Below are 25,389 nucleotides of genomic sequence, written 5' to 3'. Positions count from 1 at the left end.
GTATACCCTCTGCCATCCTCTTTTTATAATAACTGTTGTATCACAACATGATATTCCAATGACAACGGTCATTCCAACACCAGTGAGAAATCTGCGCTCACCTGAAATGCAATGTGTATGTGAAGGGGCCTAAATGATGTTTCCAGAGGAGGTATAACGTTGAGTTTTCTTTTCCGACTGAGTTTAAAATTTTAATTTTGGTGATATGACAGTAAAATGAATTGATCTGTCTGCCTTGGATTACCAGAGAACCAATTCAGGGGATGAAAACCCTCCACATTTGGGGCTGCTGACACAGTGATTCTGTATTTTCATGGCTACAAAAGATTTTCCCCCTAATCAAAGTTAACTAGCTTTCTGACATTTCCATTTTTTTTCTTTCAGGAATTGGAAGAGAAATATTTCCTAACACAACTGTTAGGACTCCGTATGACAATTATTAGGTTTTAAATTTGATTTTTTTTTCTGATACCAGCAACTATTTTCTTCCTCAAGGTTGTTTCTTAACATCGAGTTGTAATGATATGTTTATGTTACTGTATGTGCAAATTTATTTTTGAGTTTAAAATTATCCAAAGAGTTTGGATAATTGAAAGCTTTTCAGAATTTTAGTGCAACTCTTATCAGAAAAGTTGCATTTTTCTGGGAATGATGTTCCATTATATCGAATGTTCTAAAGATTCTCTAATTTGCTTTGCAGTTACTTGGACCGGGTGGGTTTATAGTTAATCTACAACAGGACATCTTCAGCACATCAGTATCTAAGACACCACAACCAATAGAAGTAACTAAGAAGGATAATGTTAACAATGGGACACTTAGGGTCAGATTGCTTGGGTTTTAATACTGGATCTAGAGCTAACTAGCTATGTGGCTTTAGCCAAGACATTGAAGAGATACTGAAAATACAGTGTCTACTTTCTACATTTATTATTTATCTAGATTGATGCAGTGTTTCACGGAAAATTTAGTATGTTCTCAATAGGGGGAAATTATGCTAACCTAATACTGCTTCAAATACTGTTTAATTATTTTCATTATGAAATTGGAAGCCTATAAAACATTTGTCATATTTTTTGTGATGTTCAGTATTTGTCTTTATTATATAAGATAAGGCATCTTGTATAAGATGTAGCAGAGAGATTTTTTTAACTTGTTTTATTTTTTATTTTTTTAAATTTACATCCAAATTAGTTAGCATAGAGTGCAACAGTGATTTCAGGAGTAGATTGCTTAGTGCCCCTTCCCCATTTAGCCCATCCCCCCTCCCACACCTCCTCCAGTAACCCTCTGTTTGTTCTCCATATTTATGAGTCTCTTCTGTTTTGTCCCCCTCCCTGTTTTTGTATTATTTTTGTTTCCCTTCCCTTATGTTCATCTGTTTTGTCTCTTAAAGTCCTCATCTGAGTGAAGTCATATGATTTTTGTCTTTCTCTGACTGACTGATTTCACTTAGCATAAATACCCTCCACTTCCATCCATGTAGTTGCAAATGGCAAGATTTCATTCTTTTTGATTGCCGAGTAATACTCCATTGTATGTGTATATCTCACATCTTCTTTATCCATTCATCCATCGATGGACATTTGGGCTCTTTCCATTCTTTCGCTATTGTCGATAGTGCTGCTATAACCATTGGGGTGCATGTGTCCCTTCGAAACAGCACACCTGTATCCCGTAGATAAATGCCTAGTAGTGTGATTGCTGGGTTGTAGTGTACTTCTATTTTTAGTTTTTTGGGGAACCTCCATACTGTTTTCCAGAGTGGCTGCACCAGCTTGTATACCCACCAACAATGCAAAAGAGATTCTCTTTCTCCGCATCCTCGCCAACATCTGTTGCCTGAGTTGTTAGTTTCAGCCATTCTGACAGGTGTCAGGTGGTATCTCATTGTGGTTTTGATTTGTTTAGAGATTTTTGTTTTTAAAGGAAAATGTCAGAGCAAGAAAACCTGGAAGTAAATTTATGCAGACTATTAACAGCTAGACATAATAATATCTTATTTAAAATAAAAGTCCATGTTTAATATAGAACAGTAACCACAGGCCACATTTGTTGATCAGACCTTTCTCCCTGTGAAGTTTACTCATGATATCATGTTATTATCCCACCATCTAAGAAGACTAAACTTCGGTACAGAGGGTGAGAGAGTTTTCCAGACTACACACAGTGTAACTGATAGCAGGTTTTAAACCTAGGCTGTCTTACTCCATCTTTGACCCGCCTAAGATCTAAATATCAAACATAAATCAATTCAGGAAATATTTATTTATGACATGTTTTCCTTAAGGTGCTAGGATTTCCTATTATGACTTCAGAATCTGGGGGGAAGTTGAAAAGAATTTTTTTTTGAGAGAGAGAGAGAGAGAGGCAGAAGGAGAGAGAGGGAGAGAGAGAGAATCCCAAGCAGGCTCCACACTCAGCACATAGCCCGATGTGAGGCTTGATCCACAACCCAGGGATCATGACCTGACCTGAAATCAAGAGTGAGATGCTCACCCAACTGAGCCACCCAGGTACCCCCCACCAAAAGAATCTTAATATATGGATTTACCCTTTAAGGTTCTTACAGACTTTAGAATCAGGCATGTATAATGTAGTTTTGCATTAAGTTAATGAAATCATACATGAATTTCCTTTATACCTTTGTGAGACATGATCTCCTCTAAGGGAATTACAGTCCAATGCATAATAATAGCATTAAAATATCTGATCATCATAGAAAGTAATGATCTACCAATATTCCTTTAAGTTGAGATAGTAAATTCAAATGGAGTAGTCTGTTATTTAAATTTGGATTGCCTGTTTGCCTCTTTAGATTTTTTTGTTAGGTTATGAACGTAACTCTGAGAGCCATCAAAGCTAGACACTTGAATGGCTATGGAGGAACAGAAGTGCTGGTGGTTTGGGTGGGTTGGGACCAACGTTTTTGTAAAGGACCCTAAGCATCAAAGACACTAAGAATTTGAGAGGACAAGAGGGTGAAAGCCACCAAAACAGGTATTTACTTAGACTAGCAAAATTCTTTTACTTTTTCAAAGAGTTTTCTAGGGTGTCGTTTCTGGTTTAGAAATTACAGGGAGTAAAATGTTGTTCTAATGGGAGAAGCAGCTTAAAAATATAGAAATTCTCAAATGACTCCTGCTTAGTTCTTACTATAATTTTGTTATTGAGGGATTTTGTACTCTTTTCAGTTAATGTTGGTTGAAATTAATTGTTGAAATTATGCAGCCACCTAAGCCAGACTCTGTGATGTTTTCTAAGAAAAGCAAAAAGGGACTATTATCCGGGCGCCTGGGTGGCTCAGTCGGTTAAGCATCCGACTTCGGCTCAGGTCATGATCTCATGGTTCGTGGGTTCAAGCCCCACGTCAGGGTCTACGCTGATGGCTCAGAGCCCGGAGCCTGCTTCGGATTCTGTGTCCCTCTCTCTCTCTGCCCCTCCCCGGCTTGCACTGTCTCTCTGAAAAATGAATAAACATTAAAAAAAAAATTAAAAAGGAACTATTACCAAAATATTAGTCTTGCCAAATAGTGGCAGATTTTTCTCATTTTCTCTTCCCTACATCCTAGTGAGGATTAATACTGATAAATGTTACTTAAGCTCATTTTGCAGAAAACAAATTTGGCATTAAAGAGGGCTGAAGTAAATCTTTTTGGAAAATAAATCATTACTTTGATTATACTCCAGATTTCCTGATGGGAGCACAGTTACTCGAAAGTATTTCATATGTTATAAAGAACGAAAATTATTATTTTGAGCATTCCATTAGAGTCTCAATTTCCTGATGCTATCACTTTTCTTTTAAAAATACCATAAGGGGCGCCTGGGTGGCGCAGTCGGTTAAGTGTCCGACTTCAACCAGGTCACGATCTCACGGTCCGTGAGTTCGAGCCCCGCGTCAGGCTCTGGGCTGATGGCTCAGAGCCTGGAGCCTGTTTCCGATTCTGTGTCTCCCTCTCTCTGCCCCTCCCCCGTTCATGCTCTGTCTCTCTCTGTCCCAAAAATAAATAAACGTTGAAAAAAAATTTTTTTTAAAATTAAAAAAAAAATACCATATATGAGAAGAACAGCGTGATTTCAACGATTTATCAAGGTCTTTGTTCCAAAGATAGTCAAATGCTTTTTTTTTTTTTTTTTTTGTCAAGTAAATATTTCATGACACAGTTAAAAATAACTGCTGTAAAATACTGACTAATCCAGGGTTTGGGATGCAAATTACACGCGATGCCATAACCGATGGGGTGGCTCTCCAGTGGTACTTTCACGGGATTTTTCATTTCCATCTATCAGATGCCATTCCGTGTGTGGTTTCCTTGTAACAGCCGTTTCTCTGCAGCTATGACAGAACACAGTGTCAGGCTCAACTGATGATCTCCAGGTCCCTGTGGACCACGCGGGTGCACAGACAGGAAAGACATACATTTTTGTGTCAGGGGGTAATGAGCATCTTTCTCTCCACCTGCAATTTTCACCGCAGTTCTTTGTTTGCCCGTTGATCCCAAACAATTCTTTCCACATGACATTCACACTCTCTCAAAGGGTTCTTTATTCCCCTGCACCTTGCAGCCCAGGACGACTATGGAAATTTGAAATGAACATGAAAATAGAATTCCGGCTTGGTGACATAGAGAAATAATGATGAAGGTAAATGATGAGCCCAGTTTTGATGTATTATTTAGAAACCTTGCATTGCTTCCATGAAGCTGTTCCCCTGAGCACCGACGAGGCGTGACAGTGGGAAATGCCGTGATGGGCAGATGGAGGGAAATCATGTTAAATATGCTTTTGTTTTGTGTTTCACATGCCTTTGTGTACTTTCCCAGGGGTCAAAGAAAGAAAAAAAAAAAACTTGCTCACCAGCATGACTTGTAATCATTACACCGCTCCACATAATTGTACCTTGTTGGTAAGCAGTCATTAATTATTTGTCTATTTGTCAGGAATCATTTGCTACATGCTTGTTCCTTTGCCGCCTTTGTGTGAATGGTGCTTTATTTCATTAATAATGCTCTTCTGTACCGTAAGACAAGAGACTTGGAAATGAGGATGTATGTTTATATAGCAGGCAGGCCTGGCTTTCTCTGCTAAGGTAACAAAGAATGGGAGGGGATATTTTAAAGCAAGAAGCCAATTTTGCCTATGCAGTACCGGAAAGATGAAAATGCATTCATTTTGCCTGTAGGAATCCCAGGTGATTCTGCAGTATCATTAAGATGTGATTGTGCCTGGGTAGCCGTATCATTTATGTAGAGCATGTACAAATGTATATTTTTAATTAAACAATGGAAGCAGGTTATTCCTAGGTGAAACCCTTCCAGTTGTATTATCTACACTCCTCGTTTTGCACCACACTCCCTCTCCTTCATAAAAAAAGTTAGTCAGTGGCTCATTTTCTCAAGAATTTGCTCTGGGAAGTTGAGGATTTGAGCTCCTTGAGTTTTAGCAGTTAAAGGTTCAAGTGCCCCCCATTCTATTAGTGCCCATGCAGGAAGTGAAAGGGTGAGTGGTCTGTGTTTAGAATGTGAGGTCTGTAAATAAGGCCCAAGACTATCTTGAGCGGGGCTCCACGGCCCTGCTTTGCTTGGGGTGTGGTGCAAGAGGCAGTCATCAAAGTGATGGCTTACCAGGTTTTGGCAGGCAGGGTTACATTTAACACCAAATAATAAAATTAGGTGATAAAAGTGGAGATATTAGAGAAGACAGCACTTGGGGAATGATGGGAGAGCAATCCAGATGAGATAAGACTCTCAGTAAAGGTTAACCTGACCGATTGATGAAGAAAAATTAGGACGAGAATAACCGTAAGACAGCGCAATTGTAGGACTGTGCTGAAATTGAGTGTTTAGTATGAGACATAAATTGGGAGGAAAGAAAGTTCTTCATAGAGGCTCTGATAGGATGCATCTTTTGGAATATTCTAATAACACTATAAAAAGATAACCCTTTTATGACGCATCAAACCAGAGACTGAGAGATAATCTATACTTACCACTAATGATCTGATTTCCTCAGTGATCCTGAGATTCTGTGTAACAGTGACATGTACAAGGACAATACAAAGTGTACTGGCATTTTGTGTTTTGCAGAGGAGAAATAAATAATAAATAATATTTGCAGAGGAGAAATAAATAAATAAAAGGGACAAGAGCTTCTGTCCATATCTGTCCCCATCATGTTACCACCCAATGATAAAATCTGGAAGTGCTCATACAAGGAGCCATGAAATAGACTCCTGGTCCTGGAGAACTCTGGGGGATGCTATTCAGGGGACCCTGTCAGGGAGCGTACCTTCTGATGGTCAGGTTCGGATTAGCCAGGAGAGATTTATCACTGGAACTCATCCTTGTAAGCTTCCAGAAAGGCTCTGCAAGTTTGCTACAGAGAAGGCCTCCAGGGCCTTTACCGTTGGGCCATAGACTGCTGGGGATTGCACAACTTATTCCCTGGCATGAGCAGGTATCATTCCCAGACTCCTACGTTCCTTCCCTAAAAGCCTGCCATCAACAGAATAATCAATGTGATAAAACAGGCTCAGATGCAAACTTTAAGGTAGAAGCTCTTTAAGTTCTTGAGGGCTTCATGGTTGCACACAGCTTATTCATATGTTTTAGGTATTATTTCTAAAATAATTATGTAATCTAAAAATAATATTAGTGGTTTGGAGACTATGGATTTCTGTGCTTGGGGGAAGATATAATAACATATCTATGTATGTTTTAGAAGCTGCAAAATTTAATTTTATTTATTTCTCTAGGTTTTGAGGCATAAACCTTGTGATCATATTTTTTTTTTTTCTGTTAGGACTTTTTTTTTTTCCTTTTTTAAAAAATTTTAAATTTGTTTACTTAAATTGAAGCTAATTAACTAACATACAGTGTAGTATTGGTTTCAGGAATAGAACCTAGTGATTCATCACTTCCATTTAACATCTAGTATTCATCCCAACAAGTGCCCTCCTTATAATGCCCATCACCCATTTAGCCCATCCCACCACCCAATACCCCTCCAGCAACCCTCAGTTTGTTCTCTGTATTTAAGAGTCTCTATGGTTTTCCTCCCTCTCTGTTTTGATTTTATTTTTCCTTCCCTTCCCCTGTGTTCATCTGTTTTGTTTCTTCAATTACGCATATGAGTGAAATCATACATTTGTCTTTCTCTGACTTATTTTGCTTAGCATAATATACTCTAGTTCCATCCATGTTGTTGCAAATGGCAAGATTTCATTCTTTTTGATCGCCTAATAGTATTCCAGTGTGTGTGTGTGTGTGTGTGTGTGTGTGTGTGTGTGTGTGTATCCCACATTTTCTTTATCCATTCATCATTAGATGGACGTTTGGGCTCTTTCCATTGTTGATAGCACTGTTGTAAACATTGGGGTAAAGTGCATCATCCTGTTTCCCCCCTTGGTGGATTGCACTAATTATAAATGAGTGATTTGACATCTGGAATTCAAGACACATGTATTCATTTACTCCTTTAATACACATGTATTGAGTGCCTACCAAGTACCGCGGGTCCAGGGGCTCAGGGTCCCTGTCCAGAAACACAGATGAAAGTAACAGACCAAGCCCTCATGCAGCCTGCATTCTAGTGGGAGAGAGAAATAATCAGAAAGCAAGTAAGTACATAATATAAAATTAGACAATAGTCAGTGCTAGGAGGAAAAACCCAGGCACCGTGAGTGATGTGGATAGGAAAAGTATTACATTTGCTGCTTTATTCAGGGAAGTCCTCTGATGATGCGACATTTGCACAGGGAACTAGTGGGAGGGAAGAAGTAAGTCTTGCCAAGATCTGGGGAAGGAATTTTCTCAGAAGATTAGCTGTATGTGGTTTACCCTAAAAGATCAGGACTGTACCTTATCTAGAATGTTCTTTAATACTTTCTCATGAGTCTCTATTTTGTGGTTTTATTAGTCATTGTGGGGACATCTATTGTTAGCTTGTGTTATGTTGATAATAAACTCCTTCTGTTGCAGCGTGCAGATTTCTCTCTAGTTTTGTCTTTCTGGGAAAATGATTCACAAGGGGAGGTAGAAGGAGAAGTGGGCACTATGGGAAGGGAATGTGTACAGGTGAAGAATGCATGTGCTCACATCCCAAAGTTCTAATTCATTTCCAAGTCTGAATGAATTAATTGCAAAGCCAGGTATGGATTGATGATTTGTTTTGCAGAGGGGGCGGTGGGTTAAAAAGGCCAAGAAACAATGTTATAGCCCTGCCTCAGACAGATCGTTATTCTTTTAGTCTGATTTCATAAAGAGATCCTAAACCAATGAGTGCTCCCTTGGAAGGTTGTAGTGTCGTTGGAAATGTTAGTATTTTATTGCAATTGTGTAAATTCTTTAAGAGAAAGTTTCTCCATAGCAGCCAACACAGTCTGGCTCAGTTGCTGAATTACCTGGAGAAAAATCGATATGGTTTCATGGTACTCAAGAGGGAACCCACATCTTCAGAAAAAGAGAATCACAGTGGCCTGCCTTACTTGGGAGTTTATTCTAGAAGGCTGTTGCTGGAATCTGCTAAAAGCTTGAGGAAAATAGTCCAGCTCTCACATAACTGGAAGATGAATCCAGAAAAAGGGAGTATTTTATGTGTAATCCATGCATACAAAACACTCAAGGTCTGAAGGACCTGTGAAGAAGTCTACGATACGAGATCTTTTTATCTTTAACCTAAGTATTGCTTGGTTATTCGGGACTTGTGATGATGTCAGGATTTCAAAGAGTCACGCTGATGTCAAAGTTGAGGAACTTTTCATACTTCTGTTATCAGAAAGTTAAAATTGTATGTCTATTAGCCACTGTACTTCTGTCCATTGCACATAATCACTAAAATTAAAAATGAACACCTCATGAAAATAGTTGAACGTAGTACGTTTGAAATTTAAGGCAGTCACTTACTCAAACGGATTACTGTCCCTGGTTACAGCCTATGGGAATTCACAGGTGCTAAATTAGCTTCAGAAGGACCCCCCTATTGTTTCTTAATGGAAAACTAGAACATATGGAGGCTTGCACATGGAGAATAAACATGCATCAAATGTAAGAGATGCTGAGCACAGTCTAAGCGTGTGTCTCCAGTTTTCCAAGCATGCGCAGCTCTGTGCCAGTTGAACTGTCTGATGTGGTTTGCCATTTCATTTCAAAGTAATAATGCAACGGCTTCAACATTTTAGCTTTAACCTTCTCCGTAACTAGAGGAACTATTCAAATGCTTTTGATGTGATAGGAGAGTGATTCTGTCTTTTGAGAATGACAATAAGTGCCTTTGTGATTTCACAGTATAAACTATTTGAAAGCGAGAAATGTGGAGGTGAGTAGCCTGTGATGATATTGAATCGCTTGGGTATGTTTCTGAACAGTTAGGAACAGAGAGGAAATACAAAGCCAGACTAGAAAGAGTTCTTTTTACCCCCAGAGATTTTTAGAGTTTCTTGGTGCATATGGATCTTAGAAAAAAATTATTTGGATTTGTTTTATTCTTTTGACCTTGACAGTATAGAATGAAGGACAGTTTTATAGCCCTTATATAGCAGAGTTGGGGCTTTAAATGTTCATGTCCACACATTGCTTACAGATACCAAATTCTATGGGTTATTTGTAGACCAGTGGCTCAATAAAATTCTTGGTAAGCATTTCCATTCTACTGTAATTTTGTAAAGCCAAAATATCTGACCTGAAATCACAAAACAAATTCATTTTGTCAATAGAGCTGTGGGAAGCAAAATAGGCTCATTTCAGTCCCATTGTTTTAAAGACTTCTTTCAGCCTCTGCCTATATTCTTACACTTGAAGGAGAGCTACAAACCCATTGCCTTCTCAGTATTAAAAAGTGACAGTCATTCAAGAATACCATCCTTCATGAGCTACACATCCAAGAACACAATGAGTGAATGAATGAATGAATGAATGCATGCATGAACCAACTCATCTGTGTAACGGTTTTGGGGGGGAGGGTTGTGACAGTAATGATCATGAGTTACCATTGATGACCTTGTCTCCTGATGACCCCTAGATTTAAAAATCCCTTTCCTGGGGGCGCTTGGGTGGCTCTGTCAGTTAAGCCTCTGACTTTGGCTCAGGTTATGATCTCATGGTTTGTGAGTTTGAGCCCCTTGTCGGGCTCTGTGCTGACAGCTCAGAGCCTGGAGCCTGCTTCAGATTCTGTGTCTCCCTCTCTCTCTGCCCCTCCCCCCTCACGCTCTACCCCCCCCCCCAAATAAATAAACATTAAAAAAAATCCCTCTCCTTAAAAAGTTAAAGCCCTTTGGGATCACTCATTTATTTTATATGAATTGTTTCTTCTGCTGATTGGTACCCTTCTTTTGTTGTTATTGTCATCAATCACTCTGACCTGTCATTACCTTACATCTGATTGTTTTTATGGAGAGATACTCCTCTTGGTCCGCCTTAGGAGAAACAACTCAATCACAACTGCTGCCCTCAAACAGACAGGAAACATTTGTATGTGATGGGGTAGGCCACCACCTCTGCTTCTCATTTGTAACAGCCTGAGGTTTTTCCAGGAAAAAGAGCGTCCGTAGCAAGTAAGCCATGGGTTGAATTCAAATTTAAGACTTCCATCTTTCTAAAGTTTGTTCAGTTTATTAAGTGTCTTGCCTCCTGCTGTATAAGATATAGATGAAGAGATCATGGTTTTCCTGGGGGTTTGAAACTCAGGTTAAACAGACATCAGAAGGGAATTCTCAAATGAATTTTCAGTAAGTGCATTGACAGTCTCAGAAATTCCAACTCTAGCAAATACAGCGTTCTTTTCAATTAATGTCAAAACATCAACTACCTTGCAGGTCTGTTAAACTAATATGGTATCTAAATGTTCTGTGTTTTGCCCTGTTGGAGGCAAGGTTTAATTGTAGCCAGCCTCTTTGAATAGCCATTGGATAATTTCAGAAACATTTTTTACCTTTCTACTTGCCCTAAGGTTATTCTGATACGAAACCTTCTCTCCTTGGTTCGCAATATGCTGTGACTGCATCCAAAGTTGACTCAGTAAGTGGTTTATAAAATCTTTCCTGAGGAAAATGTAGGTTTTCATTCATGTAGTTAGGAGTCTGGTGGCAAAATCTACATATGTATGCTTTGTAGGAAAAACAGCTGGAAATTGTTTCTTTCTGATTGTGTCTGATGTGCTTGTTAGGATAGGAGAGCTTACATAATTTGTAGAGCATATAGTCCTATCAGTGGTAACCCGTGGATGGGGAGACGACTCTAGGAAGTAGTTGCTCATTGTGTGTTTTCAGTAATTGCATGCTATCAGCTTTATGGGCTTGCAGAGTTTCAGAGTGCCTGGTACATAGAGGATGAATAATAGTGGCATTGAATTGATGAAAACATGGAAGAATGAATGAATGAATGGGTGAAACTTCATAGTCCTGTAGCTCACAGGATTTGTAAACTGCCTACTCTTTCCAAATGAAGGTTTTGGGATGATGGGATGTCTGAGGATATCTTAGACGGAAACATAAGAAATAATACCATTTAGCTACATGTGCAGATATGGTAGTAATCCCCAAAGAGGGATTGTTTTAAAGCATCATAAATACAATTAAATAGAAATGTACCCTTATACAGTACAGTCAAGAATCATTTTACATTTCTGTTTTGTACAGGTTAATTTGAATTTGGGTCAGTCAGTGAAGTTGAAAGTTATATTGCTGCGTTTGAGAGAAGGCGAGAATGTCTCTCTGAAGGATGGCCCCAGCTGATACCTTTTGGATCATCTGTCACATTCCCCTTGGGGCCGTGCTTCTGTTGGCTGCTCCCAGTCTGTGAGGCAGTGTGGCGGGAATACTAAGAGTCTCATTCTGAAGAGGCAGGGCTCATCCTGAGGGTGACTTTCACTTGAGGACTTGACTGAACATTTCTTGAATTGTCCTGCAGTCCAAAACTCCTTCTTTTTTTTTTTTTTTTTTTTTTTTATATTGTCAAGTTAGCTCACATACAGTGTAGTCTTGGCTTCAGGAGTAGATTCCCATGATTCATCACTTACATACAACAACATCCAGTACTCATCCCAACAAGTGCCCTCCTCAATGTCCATCACCCACTTTTCTCACCCCCGAAACCCAACACTCCTTTTATTCTGTGCTTCCTCATTCCCTCTCTCTTTATGCAAGTGTGAGACTCGCACTGTGATCTGAATTATTTCCTTGCTTTCTCCTCTCTCCTCCTTCAGTGTGTTTCTTGTGTATCTCATCTCATCTTGGAGGCTGATTCTTGGCAAAGTAAAACCAGTGGTACCAAGAATGGTCCAAAAACTTGGCAAGAAGATAGAGATTTTGGACTGATTCACCAGACGGTGGTGAAGAACACAATATGCTGAGCGGTGTGTGGGGCCTGGGTTATCCCTGGAACTAGGAAGTAGTCGCGTTGCAGTGCTCCATGACTCATGAACTGAGAGACATGGGGAGGGTGGGGGGAGTGACCATGCGGAATCAGTTGGTTGAGGCCAACCTGGACGGATATATCCTGATGAGGGATAATGAAGAATCAAAGGCTGTTAACTAGCAGTAAAGACTTGTTACTTTGTGAGGGCCAGGGAGCACTCTGCGGTGGCTTACAAGGAAGCCATGTCTTCTGTAGCGGAAAATCAGATGACTCAATACTTTTATGGTTAGAGTCCTGAGCTTCAGAGATGTTTGAATGCTCAGCCATTATAGGTGTGTAATACTAGGGTCATGTACAGGATTGGGAAAATGGGAGGCCTTGAAATATGGGTGGGGTTATCTGGCTGAATGTCTCTGAAGATTTTGGTACTGTAGATAGGGCCCGTCTGTCCCTGTCAAGATGTGCTTGAAGATGCTGCAGAAGGTTTTCCCCTGCAAGGAAACAGATACCTGTCAGGAGCTATCCCTGCCTCTTCTCCTAGGTGCCTGTACTGACCATGCTTCTAGCTTCTGTAAACTTGATGCTTGAGTATCTGTTCTATATGCATATGCTAGTTATGCCTTATAATGGACAACCTGTTAATACACCTGAGTCACCTTGCCTTGCCCTCCTGCCTCCCTCATCTCCCTCCCTACCTTTAGGAAAAATCCTTTTCTGATACAAACCAACTAATCCAGAGTCTACACTCACACTCAAGGCCATTGTCTATCTGCCCTAATCACTCCAGGCCCAGGTACAGGACAACTAGGGATAACCTCATGCCCCAGATACCACTGAAATTACTCAAACCAGACACTAAGCTTGCTTACCATGTTTAGCCTGTTCTTTCCTGTAGAAATCACAGTGAAAGCTCTGGCGTCCAGTTCCCCATCTCCCCCTCTGCCTCCTGACAAATCACAGGGCTTCCCTGTGTGGCCGTTCTGTGGCATGACATGCCCTCTCCTCTTGGGAACTGTGAGTATTAAACTATCTTCTCAATGGCCATCATTTCCTGATCTGTTGGCCTTCCTGTACCTCAGATTTCCTATTAATACACTATATTTTAAGTCAATGCTAGGCCAGTAGCAAAGGTAGATCCCAACATGACCTAGCTAGAGACATATCAGGCCTGAAAGGGAGGAAGGAGACTTTATCCTGAAGACGCTGTAAGGATTAGCTTAGTTGGTGTGAGTTGGCTGAAGCTGGGGTCGCGTGCCTAGGGTTGGATTTTGAAGTTGTTTGATCAAAGCGTTTGGAATGTAAAATTGGACGAGCAAGAATTCAGTAGCTTATGGGCACTTTCTCAGGCCTTGGAGTTTAACATTCTGGCAAGGAACCCAGGCAATGGGAGTTTTTGTTGCTGGAGTATCTCTGAGAATTCTGGAAAAAAGGGATGGTCTGTCCTCAGTGAAGGGTAAATGCTTGAGTTACTCTGGAAGGTGGGAGAGGAAGAAATAAAGAGGCCGAGGGGAAGTAGATAGCATTTATGGATATTTCAGGTAAGGCCGGAAGACCTCGAGAAGGCCCAGAGGACACAACATTCACCAAGGGTATTAATCACTCACTGGCACTTGGGGCACCAACATCACTAAGAAGCTTGGTGGAGGCCCTCCTCTGTTGGCAAGGGCTGGCAGGAGCAGTGGCCATAGTAATGGGTCAATATCACCCTTCAGGATGTTGGAGTAAACAGAAGCCCAGTGCTGAATCTGTTTGATGAGATTTACTTTGCAAACGGTGTGCTATTATGACCTGTGGACCAGATGGAGTATTTCTAGAACTCTTAGAGGCTGAAGAATCTCTGGCTTATAACCTGATAATGGTGCAAATTGATTACCACTCCCCGATGCCTCTTGTCTGGACACCCCAGACTTTGAATGTGTCCTTAATAGCCTCTTGACTAAAGATGGTTCAGATGTGAGACACATAGAAGAGGCTGAACTTGTAAATATCTCAATAAATCTAGCTATATTCTTGCTGAAAATGCCCAATAGCCACTGGGGGAAAAAAAGGAATCTATTGAAGGACTATAGCCCATTATATCCATGTGACTGCAGCAAGGGCTTATTATTCTCATACTAGCCCTTGTAATACTCCTGTCTGTCGCAAAGACACATCGGTGTGGATACCACTTTGCACAAGATTTAAGGGCTATGAGGGAGATTTTACTTCTCTACTTCTCTGTTATCTCTAACATTATCCTATTCTCAATCCCTGAGACTGCTGCATACTTTACAGCTATGGAACTATGCTCAGCATTCTTTAGTATATCCTTTCTCCTGGACTCCCTGTACCTCTTGGCATTCACTTGGGAAAATCAGCAATGCACATAGAACGTTGTGCCCAAGAGTTCATGGGAGCATCCTCTTACTTCCTGAAAATACAAAACTATACCTGAACCGTTAGAGACATCCAGTTTCCCGAGGACTCCACTTTTATACAATATATGATCTTCTGCTTGTTCTCAAGATCGAGAGTTTTGCAGAATTGATTTCTTCCACTTGCTGACATTATCAGTGTACAGGGACACAGAGTCTCTAAGGATAAACTCCCAATTTTACCAGAAGCCAAGTGCATTTTCTTGGCCATGGCATAAACTAAAAATTAAGAGTCTCTTTCCTCTTAGATGGGAACCTGTTCCTGACTTTCATGGCCAATTAACAAAAGATAGCTTAGAGGATTTCTTGGTCCCAAAGGATATTGGAGACATTGGATTCCTAACTTTTTTTGGACCAGCTGTTCTTTCCTATAAGCTAATGAAAACTGACACTCCTGAGCCCTTGTATTACACCGACTTCCTGAAGAATGGCTTTTACAACTTAAAGGATTCTCCAATAATCATAAATCTATTTGTACGTTGACACAAGTTATGTGAATTCTAACTTAACAAGAACATGGACATCAGAGACCCATTGGTGATTAAATCTTCACATTTGTTTCATTACAAAAACCTACCTTCCTTGTTTGCACACAGTGGCAGCAGTTCAAGGTCAACAGAGGGCCCTGCTGACGTAGTCTTAAGATCTCCACTTAACCCCATGATCCCTCACACCATTCAGACCGTCCTTTTGACTGAATGCACAGGACATCTTTCTGTTTCTAGAATGACTTCTTTTGAAATCCTTTAGCTTTTACCTGCACACATTTCTATCCATTGCTGAAACATCCTAAAACCTGTCCTTCTCCTCCCAGAGGAGAGAGAATCTCATGACTGCTGTGAACTTATTTGGGAGCTTTTTTCTTGGCTTCCTCTGGTCTTCTTGAAACCCCTTTAGACATCCTAGATTGTGAATTATGTATGGATGAATCCTGTTTGAGAACCGAACAAGAAAGCTATCAAGCTGGATATAAAATCAGAACCCACTAAGGCTTGTTCAAATCCAACCCTCCCTGAGACATGAAATATGCACACGTTGCCACAAGTGTAGCCCTTACTAAGGCCTGCCAGTTAGCTGAGGTAAACGAGCAAATGTCTATACAGAAATGGTTTTGGAGTGGTTCAAGATTTGGGTCTGCTTTGGAAGAAACACCACTTCTTAATTGCAGCTGATGTACTCCCATTAAACAAGGCAACCACATAAAAGCAGTTTTGAGAAACAAAGGTTCATCTTTTAGCAGATGAATATGCTAAACAAGCTATGTTAACACATCCAGGACACCCAACAAGTCCAGAATTCAAAGCCAAAATGAATGTCTGACTATTGGCATCGAGTCTTGAGTTGATTCCAGAATCAAGTACCTGATTCTGAAATAACACATTGGAAAAGATCAGATTGCTTGCTTCACCCAGATGGCATCTGGTGGCACCGAGATGGTGATTTGGTTTGCGTTGAGAGGCTGAAATAGAGCGTCTGAAAGAACCAAGCCCTACCGTCCATGGAAAGGAAAGTACAAAAAATGTCCTAAATAAGTATTCACAGGGAAACCTTAGGGAGATGTCAGAGCACATCTTTGCTGCACCTTCTAGCTGTGAAGTCCCAAACCCTTTGAAAACTGTAAAGGTGGGGCAAGGACACGAGCGCAGACTTTTTTAGGTCATTTAGAACATGTGCAAATGGATTTCATTCAGTTGCTCCCTGTGTTTATGAATATGTTCTTAATCCCAGGATATTGTCTATTTTCTGCTAGGCTGGAATCATTTCCTTTCTGTAAAGTAACTGTCAAGACAGTAGACTCTGGGATTCCCACTTGAGTAATACCTATTCATCTACTTTTAGGGGTACTTTGCAGTCAGAACAGAAATTAAGGGACTTTGTAAGGCTTTGTCTGTCACCCAGAAGCTTCATGGGTCCTCCCACCCCCCATCCTCAGAGAAATCAGCAACGATTGACACATTAAAATGGAAGCTTGCAATACTCTGTGGGCAACTTCAGTTGCTGTGGTCAAAGGTTTTCCTCTTAGCTCCCCTGGCTATTAAGCCCATTGTAACAGGAATTTATAGACTATCTCCCTGTGAGCTGGCCACCGGACGCCCATTCATATGGAGATATCTGTCCTGTCTTTGACGCCCACTAGTCACAGGCTGATACATTTAAAGTTGTAGAACTTTAAGGCCAAGCTTATTTTCATTAAGCCCATTTGATTTTACCCAGAGATAAATCATAGGAAGCAAGATGTTCAGCCCAGAGACCTGCTCTACTGAAGAGGAAACCAATGTAAAAATGCTCTTAAACCTTATTGGAGGGGCCCTGCACCACAAGCACTGCAGTGAAACTCCTGGGAACTGCTCCTTGGATTCATGTCTCTTAGTTAAAAAGGCAAATACACCCACCTCCTAGACATGAACGGCCATGTAAGATCAAGCACTGAGAATCTCTTAGGCTCTCCAGAAGCAAATGACATCCTAAAGTAGACATCTTTCTCCAGAACTTCAGATCCAAACCCATTAATGCTGGAAGCAATTGATTGCCAGCCCCTTCTTTATCTCTTTCCTTTTTTTTCCTATTATCTTCCTTCTCTGTTGGTTTAAGGATTTTGATTGTAAAAATGACATTCTTTAAGTTTCTTCCCCTATTCAAATCATTTTGGGTAAATTAGTATTACATACAAACTTATTAATATTAAGCCTCCCTTTCTGCAGACCTGGGTGGGGATGACATTGTTCTGGCCGATCCCAGATCAGACAGAATCTTGGTTAAGAAGCATTGTCTAAAGCCTGGGACACCTGAGTGATACAGTGCATTAAGCGTCTGGCTCTTGATTTTTGGCTCAGGTCATGATCTCACAGCTGGTGAGTTCGAGCCCCGCATCAGGCTCTGTGCTGACAGCTCAGGCCTGGAGCCTGCTTCAGATTCTGTATATCCCTCTCTCTCTCTCTCTGCCCCTTCCCACTCACACTGTGTCTCTCCTTCTCTTAGAAATAAACATTAATTTTTTTTAAAGTAAATAAATAAACATTAAAAAAGAAGAGGCATTGTGCAAGTCTCACTAGATTCACTTACAAGAATTACTAAATTCTCACGTTAATGTTTGCCTCCATAATCATGGATCTGTTTTTTTCCCAGAGGTTGTAATGCTTTTATGTAGCCACCCACTCAACAAATGATTGAAATTCAACTACAAGTTATAAGAAGCTCTGTTGGCAGTCATTGGCAAAGAGGCTAAGGCTGCTGTTGACCAGTGGTATAGATCAAGCATCCTGAAAACAAAACAAAAGCAAGATGTGGTCAAATGATGAGACTCAAAATCGCTGCGGACCAACAAGAGAGACAGAGAAAGCAAGAGTGCCCGAAATGTTCCCCACTGAGCCTTGCGACACTTGAGTCCCCGTGACCACTCCTCCTCAGTTTTCTTGGAAAGCCCTAATGACTTTAGTGCCCACATGTGTCGATGGACCTAAACTGCTCAAAGACTCTCAGACCACAAGAAGAATTCTTTCTTTCTCTGGATCCCATCTTTGATAAACTAACTCCTGAAATACGCGGAAACAAATCTCGAAAGTTTTGTATCTCTTGGTTTCTTCCTCAAAGTAACACATACACACACACACACACACACACACACACACACACACACACACACACACTCCTCCCTCCCTCAGGGTCTGCTTGAAAGGCTCTTACCTCCCTGCACTTACTTTGCCTAATTAATTCCTACTCAATCTGCAGATCTCAAGATCACAAAGGTCGTGTTTTTGGGAAAGCCTTCCTGGTGCCCTGTTCTATGCTCTTTTCCTTATGACACGTATTCTAATTTCTACTTAATTTTTCACTGTGATTATTTGATTATTATCTTTCTTCCCTAACAAACTGTTAAGATTCACAAGGGCAAGAATTGGATTGGATTTGTAACCATTTGATCCCCAGCCACCAACCACAATGCTTGGTGTATGGTAGCCTCTTGGTCAAATGTCTGTTGAAAGAAAGGTTAAAAAGGATGGAATGAACACATTATATTAATTAATTCCTTCATAACAATAAGCAGGAGTGATTTTATCTATGGGACCAGTATATTTCAAATACCTAAACTACACATTTCTGCATTGTCTCTTTAGCAGAGATGCCTTGATGCTGTTTTGTGTTTTGATTAGTGGAACTGACTTCATTTCTCCGCATATGGCATCATTCTGTGTTTAGATTTGTTATTACCTGTAATCAGATAACCATCAGATCTTGTTGCTTTGCGAGCTCAGACCACTTCATTAGTGGAGGAGGAGGAGAAGAAAGAGAGAGGGGAGAAGGAGTAATTTTCAGAATGAGAAACATTTATAGTCGAACAAAGTATATTTCCTTACTGTTTCATTTTTGGAGGTAACTTGACTTGGTTTATTATACATCCAGGGTTACCATCAGCTACAGTTTGGCTGAAAGAGATCTGATTTTTGCCTGATTAGGCAGGGCCTCAATTAGCGTGTGATGTGTTTTCCATGCCCTTTTGGAGGGAAAATTGTGAGCTGTCGTAACATGGCTCTAAATGGAAAGAGAATGTCAAAACTTCTTATAAAACACTGTAGGATATTTCAATTCTGTTAGCGAGAAAGAGCACAAATTTAATTATGGATCAAAATGCCTTCTGTATCAAGTGGAGAGAGGTGGATATTGGAAATCCTGTGGTGCTACTTATTCTTCAATGTGACAAGAAACTAGAAACCTAAATATCCAAGTGATTCAATTTATATTTGTTCCCATGGTTTCTAATGGGTTGGAATACTTCACACAGTTCTCTCTGAAAATAAAAAGGTTAATGAATTTTTCTGACAATATGCAAATATATTAAAGCCTGTTTTGATGGCCTCAGGCAGCACCCACAAACATGCACATTTGTAACCCACGGGGTAGTGGTAATTTACTGCCAATACCACACTTACTAACAGTGAGGTAACACGTTGTCACGTATCACTTGATTATATCATTCCTGGAATGAAATGTCTAGAAATAGAGGCTTCTATAACAGCATCACATGCCAAGCCCAGAGGTAGGAAAACAAATATCAGGACGGAGAACCTGTTTTCACTTGTCTTTAGCAAATGCCTTATCTGTAGAATGATACCTAATCACAACATGGCTGCCGTCCACTGTTCTCCTGTGGATAACCTTTAATTATTGGAAGCTATTTTCACGGCTTTTAACATTGTCTATCTTGGGTTACCAAGAAAAATGGCATGAGCCTATTTTCACATTAATCAATATGAACTAATCTATCACATAGTAAAGACTTGGAGGTCATTGATGAATGATGGGTGATGAGTCACTCAACCACTATCGACTTCAACAATAAGGCTAATGATATATTCTCCAGCCTTCATTAGACTGTAATAACTCAATAAAGGCAGTTAATGAGTAATTTTTCTTGATTCTAGTGAGTGTAAATAATCCCAAAGCAAGATTGTTGGCTTTACTTATGTTGTACATTATATCTGAAAAATACTGCTTTATGGAATTATTTTTATGCCTAATTTTTCAATTTTGAAAGAAACATCACTTAGCAACTTGCCTCAGTAACTGTATTTGTCATAGGTAGAATGGCCTGTCAGAGATGTCCACAACCTAAAACCAGAACATGTGACTATGTCATGTTATGTGGCAAAAGAGACCTTACTTATGCAATTAGGCTTATGCACCTTAGAATAGAGAAATTTTCTTGGAATGCTTGGGTGGGTCCAATTTAATCCATGAGCCTTTAAAAAAAGCACAGGATTTTCTGTACCTGGACTCAAAGGACGGCTGCGGCCGAAGGAGAAGGCAGTGGAGACATGGAGGGGCATTTGAAGTATGAGAAGGCCTGGACCCCACCGTTGCTGGTTTGGAGACGGAAGCGGCGACATGACGAGGAACATTGGAAGCCCTCTGGTGCTGACAGAGACACCTGCCGACAGCCAGCAACGAAAGGAGGAGCCCAGCCCCTCCTTCTAGTGCTGCTAGAAACTGAATCGTGCCAACAACTTGAAGGAGCTTGAAGTGGGGTCTTTCCCAGAGCCTCCAGGGAAAACGTGGCACTTGATTTTGGCCTAGTGGGACCCAGCAAAGGATTGAGTGGAGTCAGTTTGTACTTGAATTTATGACTAACAGCGCCAGAGTGGACAGGAGCCAGGGCAAAGATAGTAGAGAAAGTGCAGAAACAAGAAAGGAAATCATTGGCTGGCTACGGCTTACAGCCTAGCTGGCTCTTCGTGATGGGTCATCCTCAATATTTTGATTTCGTCACCTTGAGGCGTTAGATTTTGGTTTGCTTCTGTAGGTTGCCAGGCCATTAGAGCCGCCTCAGTTTAATGGCCGCTTTGATTAATCAAACACACAATATTCTTGAATCTTGAGATTTAATGAATTAAGTGTCTGATTAAATGTATTGATGTGTAAACTATTTCATGGAAAACATCTATCCACATATCTTTTTGTTTCCAGGGTTCATTTTCTATGACATGTTTCAATTTCTCGATAGGAAAAAAAAAAAAAAAAACCTGAGAAACTAAAAGCTTTGAACTCATTGAAAATCTTTTTTTTAAAGTTTTATTCATTTTTGAGAGAGAGAGAGAGAGAGAGACAGAGAGACAGAGAGACAGAGAGACACAGAACGTGTGGGGGAGGGGCAGAGAGAGGGGGAGACACAGAATCCGAAGCAGGCTCCAGGCTCCGAGCTGTCAGCACAGAGGCCAATGTGGGGCTTGAACTCGCAAACCGCAAGATCATGACCTGAGCCGAAGTCAGATGCTTAACCGACTGAGCCACCCAGGTGCCCCAAACTCTATTGTAAATCTTGAAGAAACATATTCCAAGACAGATTTAAACTTGGCAAAATGTTTCCTTCCATCTTTCGCCTTTACTTTCTTCTTCTTGCCTAACCAGGCAGAAAAGCCCTTTCTGGAAAATTGGAAGCCATAGGTAACCCTGTCATGCTTCCGTTCATCTCACACCTGCTGCTGTAGAGAGTCCTTCTTTCTTATTATCTCCGTGGCGGATTTTGCCCTTGGACATTTTTGTCCAGCGGGAGTCTAAAAATACGCAGGCTGTTGATGAAAAGGATTTTGTTTTCCTGAATTGGTCCTTTTAATTTAAAAGATGTGGAGCAGAGAGAGATTCCTTTACTTGGTTTCCCTGCAATTCCGTGGGGCTGAACAATAGCGCCTATAAGATCAAAGTGCGCATCACTCGTGATTTCTCACTCCTCCTGTTGTGGTGCTTTGCACTCAGAGTACTCAATAAAGGTCTGTAGAATGAATGAGTGATGGTGTGAGCAGTCATCTACTATAGGATTTGGGGGCTATATCACTGAGTGCTGAAGTCCACTTTTTATGTAAACATTTTTCCATAAATTTGTAGCGGTCTTATACTATGCTCGATGTCCTATATATAATATCCCCTCTAATTTGGAGTACTGTGTCTATATCACAGGAGGGACGGTATCCTGTGTTTCTGGTCTGTAGGAACCTGTTTCTGCTCTTGTCCTGCAAACAATATACAAAGACCTCTGAAGCGTTAAGTGTAGGATTTATCCTAAAGCTGCAAGGACAGGGACTCTGTGAGCTGTCATCATTCCTCCAGGCCGTGGAGTGGTGCAATGATTTGCCACCCCCCGGGGCTAATTAGGGACTTACACTGGGATTGATGCCTAAGGTGTGCCCCGAGATAACCACAGTGATATCTGTAAAACCAAAAATCCTACCAGCTCGAGAGCTAGCTAGGAAGGGTGTGCCCGGGGATAATTTAATTCTGGAACTTACACAATGTATTAAGGTTTTCTGATTTTTAAGGAAATAGGTATTTCTTTTGGAAAAATTTGAGGCTGGGAATAATAACTGTGAAATTTGACTTTTTAATTTTACCGGGGCTGCTTTCTTCCAAGAGCAAAAGAGAGTTTCCCTTAGATGATTATGAAAAAATTATCTTCTATCTTCTGTAGTCCTTATTTATGGATCTTTTTCGTGACCCAGAATGCTTAAGAATATGTCTCTGAAGGGGCGCCTGGGTGGCGCAGTCGGTTAAGCGTCTGACTTCAGCCAGGTCACGATCTCGCGGTCCGTGAGTTCGAGCCCCGTGTCAGGCTCTGGGCTGATGGCTCAGAGCCTGGAGCCTGTTTCCGATTCTGTGTCTCCCTCTCTCTCTGCCCCTCCCCCGTTCATGCTCTGTCTCTCTCTGTCCCAAAAATAAATAAAAAACGTTGAAAAAAAATTAAAAAAAAAAAGAATATGTCTCTGAAAAGAATTACATCATGAAAATATGTTATACTTAATTCTTAAAATTTGAAAGAAATACCTCTTATCAATGTGTAAAGTGTTGAAGTGTGTCCCCTTCAGAATTAACGTCTGGAAGTTCTAACACCCCAGTACCTCCTGATGCGACTTTATTTGAAAACACAACCATTGCAAATGTAATTAGTTAAGATGAGGTCGTACCAGAATACGCTGAATGCTTAATCCAGCACGATGGTTTCTTCATTAGAGGGGTGATTTGGACACAGGCGAGCGTACAGGGAGAAGAGCAAGAAGACGGACCTCGGAGACCCCCTTCCCTTACAGCCTCAGAAGGAACCAGTCTGACCAGAACCTTGGTTTTGGACTTCTAGCTCCCAGAGCTGTCGAGACACAAAATTTCTTGCTAAAGCCATCCAGTTTTTGGCAGTTTGTTACGGCAGTCCTAGGAAACTGATGCGTATTAACAAACAAACAAACAAACAAACAAACAAACAAACAGTTCAGTTATCCACATGCTCCCATATGCTCTCTAGATGGTGGGCAGAATGGTCTCCCGGAGGTATCCAAACCGTGATACCCAGACCTGTGTGTCACATGGCGGAGGGGCCCTGTAATTGCAATTCAGCTTTTGAACCTTAAAGGGGGGGGGTGGTTATTTGGGATATCCAATTATATGTAATGATCACAAAGCCACAGGCAAGCTCTATAGTGTCGAGGGGGTGAACGGTGTTCTATTTTACACGTCATCTGAGAGAGAAGATATAGCAGCTTCGGGGGACCCCTGGAGATCACGTGATTTGAAGTAACAACCGGGTGTCTTTCAAGGTCCGAATTGTATCTTCTATTATTATCATTATTTATATGGATTAAAAAGCAACATTAATCTCATTTGAAATTCCAAAGGATATCGGTGACACTGCAAGATTTTTTACTTGGGTTAATTATGGGTCACAAAGAATGAGGACTCCTTTTAGGCTCGATCTTTCATGTTTTTTTTTTTTTAATATTTATTTATTTTGAGAGAGAGAGAGAGGGAGAGAGAATGAGTCGGGAAGGGGGAGAGAGAGACGGAGACACAGAATCCCAAGCAGGCTCCAGGCTCCGAGCTGGCAGCACAGAACCCAACGCGGAGCTCAAACCCACGAACCGTGAGATCACAACCTGAGCTGCAGTTGAATGCTTCCCTGACTGAGCCACCCAGGTGCCCCCAGTCTTTCATGTTTTCAAACAGACTCTGTACGATTAGGAAAGCTACTCCGCTGTTTTATACAGCATTCAGTTCTCTTCAGGAAATCAAATTTCACATAGGTAGAAACATGTGTTTCTTCCCAACAGAAATAGTCATTTTAAGGATTTTAAAAACACTTTTTTTCATTTAGAGGCTTTTCAGAGTGATTGCTTTTTCTTAATCCTGTACATTGTTTATTGATTTTTAAGTGCTTCTAACATTTTACAGGTTTTGCCCTGTAGTCTAAGCCCAGTAATTGTTCTTCTCTTCTCTCTCCGTCAAATTGGCTGTTATTTTCAAGTCACCCATTCATACCACACCCTACCAGATGACCCTTTTACATTTCCTCTGGGCCTTAATGTAGTTTTCTTTCGCTGTAAACCTGAGACATGTCTTTTCAGCACACAGAATATCCTTTATGTCAGGAAGTTGGTCTAATGTTCATGTCCTTGATATTGAAGAATGCTAAGAGAGGTCTCTCGATGAGTGTGGTCACGTGTGTGTGAGTACGGGTGGCCCAATATTGCATTTTAAGAGAAAATTCCTTTAGTGACATTTCTTTTCAGTACTTCGCCTATTATAGAGATGAGTGAACACAATCCTTTTAAGTGTATTGGTTACTGATTAATCTTTTGTCTTAAATCTCAAGTTGGATCTAAATCATTACAAAGAAACCGCATTATTTTTCTAAAAAGATGCCATTTCTGTGTGATTGGTTTTGACGACATCAGCTGAAAGCCTGCATACGAGATGGCAGCTAAATACACCATTTGCTTAGTTTATAAAGTTATGAATTTGTCTTTTTATGAATTTGTCAGTTTGCCCTCAAGTCCCAGCTTCTGGGTTAGGAGACGCTCCGTCCAAAGACCCCCTGAACGCTGCACACAATTCCTTTCTTCACAAGCTCCCTGCCGTCACCTACTGAGGGCTCCAGAGGTCAGGCAAGGGGGCTGCTGAGCACTGAAGGAGCCGGTTCTCTTTGACTTGCAAGCGGCAGCAAATTAATATTTTTGGAGTTATTTAAAGGAGGTTTTGTGGATATCCCACTGATATGAGAATTAATTCATTACTTGTGGATTATTAATGCATACTCAGCAAATGGGTTGTTCAGATTGCTAAGAAGAGGAAAATATAAGGCTAATTAA

General features: G+C 40.7%; 1 long non-coding RNA gene across 1 annotated transcript; it reads right to left on the bottom strand.

Annotated features, from left to right (window-relative positions):
• Window positions 1-12,525: 12,525 nt before the first annotated feature.
• On the bottom strand, window positions 12,526-14,372 carry LOC121032611 (uncharacterized). Its single transcript, XR_005791386.1, has 2 exons — window positions 13,958-14,372; window positions 12,526-12,844 (listed from the first exon to the last, which is right to left on the bottom strand). It is a non-coding gene; the product is annotated as an uncharacterized LOC121032611 (long non-coding RNA).
• Window positions 14,373-25,389: the final 11,017 nt, after the last annotated feature.

Source organism: Herpailurus yagouaroundi, unplaced genomic scaffold, assembly GCF_014898765.1.
Source record: "Herpailurus yagouaroundi ecotype Mexico unplaced genomic scaffold, PumYag 142, whole genome shotgun sequence".
NCBI lineage: Eukaryota > Metazoa > Chordata > Mammalia > Carnivora > Felidae > Herpailurus > Herpailurus yagouaroundi.
Note: the sequence above shows the minus strand (reverse complement) of the source record. Positions and strands in the feature narration are given on the sequence as shown.